The following is a 7,907-nucleotide window of genomic DNA, read 5'->3' on the forward strand; positions in this document are numbered from 1 at the left end:
TTATCAAAAACCTGGCGTCAGCTTAAAAAAGCTAGATGTTATTTTTAAGCCTGTGTGTTTCCACCAGCTGCTCATTAAAAGCTGACAGGCTCGTTAGTGCTGTGTGTGGAGGGGAACCCGCGTCTTATGGGCATGCTGCAACGCCGTGACGCAACTCACACTCTCCTGCTGCAACACAATAAAATATGAATCACCAGAGTGCAGACGATGGGATGCTTCTTTGGGTGTAAATATCATTTGAATCCTAAAGGAGAAGAGGGGGGAGGCGGGGGGGTGTGGCGCTNCCTAAAGGAGAAGAGGGGGGAGGCGGGGGGTGTGGCGCTGACCATCACCCATTCACCAAAACAATACACGCCCAGAGCTCGTGCATTTGTGGCGTAAAAAGCCGCGCCGGGAATCGGGTTTGATCAGACTGTCTGTGCGCTCCGGACGCTCGCAGGCCAGCCAGCCAGCCAGCCAGCCAGCCCCCCTCGGCAACCCGCCGCGCTCCGCTCCTCCGCAGGCTGCGAATAAAAAGCAGGGATCCTCATCGCGTTACGCAGATTCAAAGCCTGGATGCAGAGTGAACCCAGTGGCCTGCACATGAAGATGCGATAACTACGGTAAGATTAAAGGTGCGTTTGCTTCCTGCGCTTCTCTTTTTTCTAAATGTCGGTTTGATTTGAGGATCAGCTGTTTGGTCCATGGGTGTATTACAGTCAGCCATGAACCATCGCAGAGCTACAGCCAGGATGGGAGGAGGACAAAGGGGCGGATGGAGCTGGAGAAGCTTTAAATATTTTTGTACTATTATTATTATTATTATTAGCCGCAGCCACATGAAATGAAGCTGTCAGGATGCTACAGTGTGGCCCAGTGTATTGTGCTGTACTTCCCTATTCAAGCACCATCTCTGCTGTTGTTGTGTGAACCTCACAGGGTTTGGATCATGTCTGTCACAGCTGTGTGGACTCATGTAGGTGATGCACTGTCTAGGTAGGCGACTGATGCATCCGTGTAGCCTGCCTTGAACTGCACAGGTCTGCATGAGCCACACAGTCCTGTCCTCTTCCTGTAGCAGGCCACAGCATCACAGCCACACTAAGGGATCGATCACACAGACTTTCATCTCTATGTCACCTAATTACACCAAATCCCCTCTTTATTCCAGGAACAGAGCACCGTAGGCCTGTGCCACATTGCTTATCAGATCATTTCTAGGGAGTTTCTGCTCAGTGTCCTCATGTGAACTGGTTTATTATAAGGAGTTGTAATGTGGCTTCTAATACAGGTGTGTATCCTTTTACCACTGCAGACCCTACACTTGTCCCACCCTTGTGTCCCGCTCAAATCTGAAGTCGTGGCTGTTCAAGGCATCATTTTTAATGCAAGACACAAGTTAACCACAGAGGCATATATAACAAATAGTTAAGTTACAGTGAAAACACTGAGGCTGGTCTGAAAGTTGATGAATATAGTTTTATGTTATTTGACGAATGTATCTCTGTGTCTGTTTTTCTAGGCATGTTCGCACCATGACTGCAGGTTGTGTTGCAAGAGGAGATTGAATGTCTCTAAAATCTCAAGGTAAGACTTCTCCTCTCCTGCTTTGACCTTGTTTGTGTGTGTGTGTGTGTGTGTGGGGTGGGGTGGGGGGGGGGGGGGGGGGGGGGTAGTGCTGGAATTGATCCATGGCCTTGAACGGCTCCTCCCTGCCTCGCTTTCCTCTCCTTAATTATGTCTCCTTCATCTTGACTTCTCTTACTCAACGTCATTCACATCCAATAGATTTCAAGGGGGGACGCAGGGGACACGTTCCCCTAAATATTGTGTACGTAATATGTACATTTGCCACCTCCACCCAATAAAAACACACATGAAAGTAGCAGAGGACTTTTACATTGACATTAAGGCACAGATTGGGTTATAAAAATTCAACAGAATGCAGGGAACTCTCAAAATTTTCTGTCCGAGGACCCCAAACACACCATTTTCTATTTGTCCCCCCCAATATTGAAACGAAACCTACACTCTCGTCCACATCTTTAACATTATTACACATGCATGTGGCTCTGTCTGAATTCAAAAGCTTATGTTGCTATACATTTCCACATGCTGCATTCATGACCCTTTTTTGTTTCCATACCAACCCCTGTGTTTGCATATGAAGGGGGTTTGTCTAATGGGTGTACGCCTTTTTAAGCTTAATTAGACAAACTGCAGTGAGGGTAAAAGCAAACAGTGGCAGCTGAACCATCTGAATAAGCTATTGTGTGTCGATAAAAGGGGGGCTTGGTGGCACACTCTGTCACAAGGCCTTCGTTCTGAAACACTGGAGACTCACAGAAAAGCCAACAATACAATATGAACCAAGACAACATGGATGTGTGTGTAAGTGTTAAGCTAAAAAAAAAGGTGCATGTGATTGGATGCTTCTGTGTTTACACAGCTTGTATCACTGTGTGTGTGCTGTAGGCTGTGTACTTTCAAATGGAACAACAGTTTGTGCAAAGTTAAAATAATTTAGCTTGAGGGCGTTTTGCGAGCTGACTTGGAGTCAGCTGCCGACCCTGACGTTCTCCCCTGGTGGTTTGAGTCAGTTGCTGGGATGTTCTGACATGGATCCACATCATGCTGGTCAAGTTTGGGACAGTGTACATGTTTGTATGTGTGTTCTTGTACTTATTTCATCCTGGGAACCAGTTTTAGTCTTAAAGCTTTTAGGTAAAGACAATTTTGAGAGGTGTATAATTGGACTGCATAATGATGACTGTATGATGCTGTATATGTGAGATATTAGAAAGTTTGAACCTGGATTTGTAATTAGTCTGAGAGTTCTGCATGTTAAAGGCACAGTTCACCCGAAAAGTACATAGTTTCCCTCTTATCTGTAGTGCTGTTTATCAATTTAGATTGATTTAGTGTGAGTAGTGCTGTACCTGAATCAGATTTGGCTCTTCAATATGAAGATTTGACCATGTTATCCTGAGTCCAACGTGCAGAGTCTCTCCTCCTCTTGGCCGCTGCATTGTGTCCAACGCTGTCTGTACCAAACAGTAGTGTGAAAGTCAAGAGCACTCACTCCACAGCAAAATCTGTGGACCTTTTCCCAGATTGGTTGGAGATATTAGCCGTAAAGATGTCTGCCTTCTCTGGAATATAATAGAACAAGATGGCACCTGGCTTGTGGCGTTCAAAGCGTCAACTCTACAGCAATGTCTCTTTCCAGAAATCATGACCCGGTTAGGCCCATTTCCACCGCAGGAACTTCGGGGTAATTTTATGGGCCGGGGCTGTTGGTGCGTGTCTCCATCGCAGGAACCACCCCCTAAGGACAGAGTTCCAGAACTTTTACAGGGGCTAAACAAGTCCCTGCCTCGGAGTGGGGACTCAGAACGGCCCCGAAAAACTCCTGGCAGGGGCTTGGGGATTACTTGGTGCTGATTGCATATACTCAAGGCGGGATGTGATGTCAACAGAAAGCGACAAAATAGCCGGCATTAGCCCCGGTCAAAATGGTCGCGCAACGATTGCGTCACATCCAGAGCCCGGTAACTTTACAGGAACCTTCCTCCTACTCCGCTCTCTCAGTGAAGACACGGCGGTTGAGAGAGCCGAGCAAAAGGACGTTCCTGTAAAGTTCCTGCCCCCCAAATAGTACCAGGAACTTCTTCAGCGGAAACGGGCCTAAGATAATCCACAGACCTTGTGAGCAGTTTCATGTAGGAACTATTTCTGTCTACTGAACTGCACCTGTCAACAACAACCATGCACAGAAGGAAGTGTGCATCTACTCATGAACAAAAGGCTGTTGCTCATGACAACATAAGATTTAAACATCAATGGCGTCCTTTGGCTGAGCTGCAACGTTAGTTAGCTCAGTGGTGCTAGGTATGCTAGCAGTAGATGCATGTGTGTTGATACGGTTGGCTGGTGGAGTTCAGTAGACAGAAATAGTTCCTACATGAAACTGCTCACAGCAAAGTCTGTGGATTATCTTGACTCACCAGGTTGTGGTTTCTGAAAAGAGACATTGCTGTTGAGTTTTTCATGCGTAGTTTTTTGGCGCTATGAGCACCACAAGCTGAGTGCCATCTAGTTCTATTATATTCGTGAGAAGGCAGACATCTCTATGGCCGATATCTCCAACACTTGGCAGCTAACACCAAAACAATCTATACTGATAAACAGCACTACAGAGTAGTACAATATGTGTGTTTAATTTTGAGAGTGAACTGTCCCTTTACTTGCTCTTCAGAAAAAAGGGACATAAGTGCAGTCAGAGCTAGACAGTCAAGCAAAGTGACTGAAAGGGCACCATCAGCAGAGGAAAGGGAAAGTATTTGTAGTAGTATGTACAAGAGACAGGTGGTGGAAGCAGCCCCTGTTGCTCGCTACATATTAGATTTCCATAACAGTATTCACCAGGGGTATTCCTCCTACTCAGGTAGGACGTCAACTGACACAAACCAGAGCCAGATAAAACTATTTATGTGTGAACTCTGAGAGGAACCCTGGAGGATTGAATAGACAATGACATAGACAGGAGAATAGGCAAACCTGTCTCCTAGAGATATGTTGGGTATTATTGAATTGCATTCATAATTATGTTGTGGCGACAACGTAATCGCTGTCTGGATTATGTTTAGAGACAATGTGCCTTTGAGAAATGTTGTGCAGGACTGTGACACAAGAACCTCGGGTTCATGACAGACTTTTGTCTTCAGTTTAGGCGACAAATGCACTTTGGGAAAGGTTAGGAAAGGATCTGGATCTTCGTTAAAAAAATTTGATGGAAACCAAATGAAATGTGTTGTCAGTGAACATTTCGCTGGTACATTCAGTTATGTATCATAATGTAATGTAACATAATACCTAGAAGACAGTACTGAGAGTAGGATGTAGGAGTTTTGAGAAGTAGAGAGGATCTTCTTCTAATTCTTGTTAGATCGCAACTTCTTCTAAGTATCTGTAAATACTGTTATTGCAGTCTGCCTTACATCACTTTCATTTTCACTTTATCATATTGCTCAGGAGTTTGTTCTCAAAGGTGCAGTTGAATCTAGTGTTTCCTTTTGTTCTGAGCATGGAAGCAGATCCTTACACGATAATACGAAGGGCAGCGCCTGCCTAACAATGTTGTCGACAAAAGTAGCACCCGAAAGGCATTGGCTTGTTGTTTTTTAACTGCTCTGACACGGCTGGAGATACGCTATGGCCAAAAGTGTGTAGATACACCTTTTTATATTTCACTGGTCTGGGCCTATTTTTCATGGTTTGAATCTTCTCAGTTCCAATTACATAACATAGCATATAGTGATATTTTAAACAACACTGTGCTTTTAGCTTTATGGAAACAGCTCTGGGATGACCCTGTGCTGTTTCAAGATGACTCAGCAGCTTTTTATTGCATGTAAACAGCTTAGTCCAACTGAAGTTGGACTATCCGTAGCTCGACTAACCCACCTAGATAATTCAATTGAAATCGAACTTGAAAGAAACTATTACTGCATGTATCCACTAGTTCACATTACATGATTTTAACCACAATTTTGACGTCGCAGAGGATGTTGAGAGCCACCTTGGGTCGGAGGTGAGTCGGCAGATAGTCTGCCACGACGAGTCCTCATGTGTGAAAACGCCTATGAGCAAGTTGCCCCCTTGTCTGTGACTGGGACTGGATATCTGGCATGCTAGTAAACTGGAGAAGTCTGACATGACTGACAAAGAACATCAGCCATTGAGAGGTGGGATACGTCCCACGTCAGCACGCAGGAGGACGGAAGAAATGTGAGGAGAACAAGCCGCAGGGTTGCCAGGTCCGCTTATAAGCCGTGACTTTGGCCTTGTTTCTAAAGTGGAGTTGCTTATTTGGGCTTGCTCTCTAAATGTCACCTTCCTCTATTAGTGGGGCGGCATAGCTATAAGATCGTTCATTTTTGTGATAAAAGCACCAAATTTGGAAGATGTGTTGACAAATATATTTAGAACAAATCTGGATATTGGGGCATCAGAAACTCGCCCCCTGGTGGCCAGAGCAGGCAATTGAATCCTACCTGCCCATGGACCCGTCCCGTTAATTGGATCCACTCCAAAATGTAATGGCTTCCAAGTTGGACCATGCTACATGCCTCCACCAAGTTTTGTGAAAATTGGTTGGACAGATTTCACGTAATCCTCATCCAAAAAATGAATGGAAGTGAATTGGCGGCCACGTGTGCCCCTGGACACGCCCCCCGAAAAATTTAATGTATTCTAAGTTGGCATGTGTTACATCCCTCCATCAAATTTTGTGAAAATCGGTCAGGCAGTTTTTGTATAATTCTGCTAACAAACTAATAACTGGAATTTCTCAATTGTGGGATCAATAAAGGTGTATCTCTTAAATTGGGCGGCATAGCTAAAAGATTGTTCATTTTTGCGATAAAAGCGCCAAATTTGGTAAAAAATGATTTATTGTGGGAAAAAATGACTGAACTGCGCAGAACCCTGACCTCAACACCATCCCTATGGGCTGAGCTCAGTGACCTACACCCAGCCCATATCGCTCAACATCATTCACTTTGAGATGTCCACATACTTTTGGCCGTGTCGTGTATCTGTGGTGGGAGTTTCTGGTGAAGAAAATGTGATCTGAAAATAGCCACACAGAAGATGGATATGATACAGATGCAGAAAGCGTGACTTTGCTTATAGATTGGTTGACAAGATAACTGACACGCAGCGTCACAGGACACACACACACACATGCACAAATGCATTCACACATGTACTGTACATGCACCGTATACACACACTGGCTGTTTAAATGAAAAAGCCGGCGGAGCACCATTGGCGCTTGTCTCTGTGACGAGCAGCCGCAAGTGTCATAGCTAATGGCGTCTGGCGCTGCCATGGCTGTGTGTGTGTGTGTGTGTGTGTGTGTGTGTGTGTGTGCGCCCTCACTGACCGGGATATGAATTTATTTGATAAAAGCACACTGACAGAGGACAGGCTTGTCTCATTTTGCTGAAGATCTGTTCGTGCTTACACTGAAGAGAGAAAGAGCAGTGGGTGGTGCTTTCCTCTTATTGCGGCTATCTCGCCAAACAGGAAGTTAACGTTAGAGAGAAAGGAGGAAGTCTTTGTTGACTAGATCGCACACACAGATTTGACCTAGTACACACCAAATACACACTTGATAAGCGCACACTGTGCCCAGCATACCAGCCAGTTAAACAGTTATATGAGGTGCACTTCACTCTTAAACAAAACCAACAATTAGTTCCACGAACAAGTCGGTCTGTGCAGCCAACGCCTGATCTCATTCCTCTGTGCCTTAGAGCTCCATTGTTGTTCAAAAAACAATTAAAAACACATTAGAGAGCCACACTGTTGCACGGGGCGACAGGTTCCTTTATTGCAGTGAATGCCATATTTGTTGTGTGAGTTTGTTTGTTGTGTAAGTGAAGTTCAGAATGCGGTTATATTTTTGTTTTACTTGCACATCTACGAGGGCATAACAGATGTACTTTGTGTTTAAGTGACTTCTATTTATGTTGATTTCTTTTGGTTGGATGACCATGAAAAATTTGTTTCAGTAGGGAACCTTTTATTGTGGCAGACATGCAGGCAGGCAGAGGAGATTGAGCAAGAGGATAACATGTATTTCGGACTGACCACTGTGACTGTAATCTTCGTAAACCCATATGGCAAATGTTTGTGTGCATGTACCATATTCCAACAGACCATTTTTCTCCATCCATGTGAAACATTTTGCTCCTAATCTAACTTATTAGCCCAGTAATGACCATGCGAAATGTCAATCAATCAATCAATTTTATTTATAAAGCCCAATATCACAAATCACAATTTGCCTCACAGGGCTTTACAGCATACGACATCCCTCTGTCCTTATGACCCTCGCAGCGGATAAGGAAAAACTCCCC

At 44.6% G+C, this 7,907-nt stretch overlaps 1 protein-coding gene across 3 annotated transcripts in view; it reads left to right on the forward strand.

The window, feature by feature from the left end:
• Nucleotides 1-296: 296 nt before the first annotated feature.
• tex2 (testis expressed 2) overlaps nt 297-7,907 on the forward strand; it is a 49,367-nt gene continuing 41,756 nt past the window's right edge. For 2 of the 3 annotated variants that reach the window (XM_050068619.1, XM_050068621.1), the window contains exons 1-2: nt 297-602; nt 1,502-1,566. The gene's annotated coding sequence lies outside the window, so the exon portion shown is untranslated. Of the gene's footprint in view, nt 615-1,501; nt 1,567-7,907 lie in introns of all 3 variants that reach the window. The other variant, XM_050068620.1, reaches the window with a different exon arrangement.

This window comes from Epinephelus moara, chromosome 18 (assembly GCF_006386435.1).
Source record: "Epinephelus moara isolate mb chromosome 18, YSFRI_EMoa_1.0, whole genome shotgun sequence".
Lineage (NCBI taxonomy): Eukaryota > Metazoa > Chordata > Actinopteri > Perciformes > Serranidae > Epinephelus > Epinephelus moara.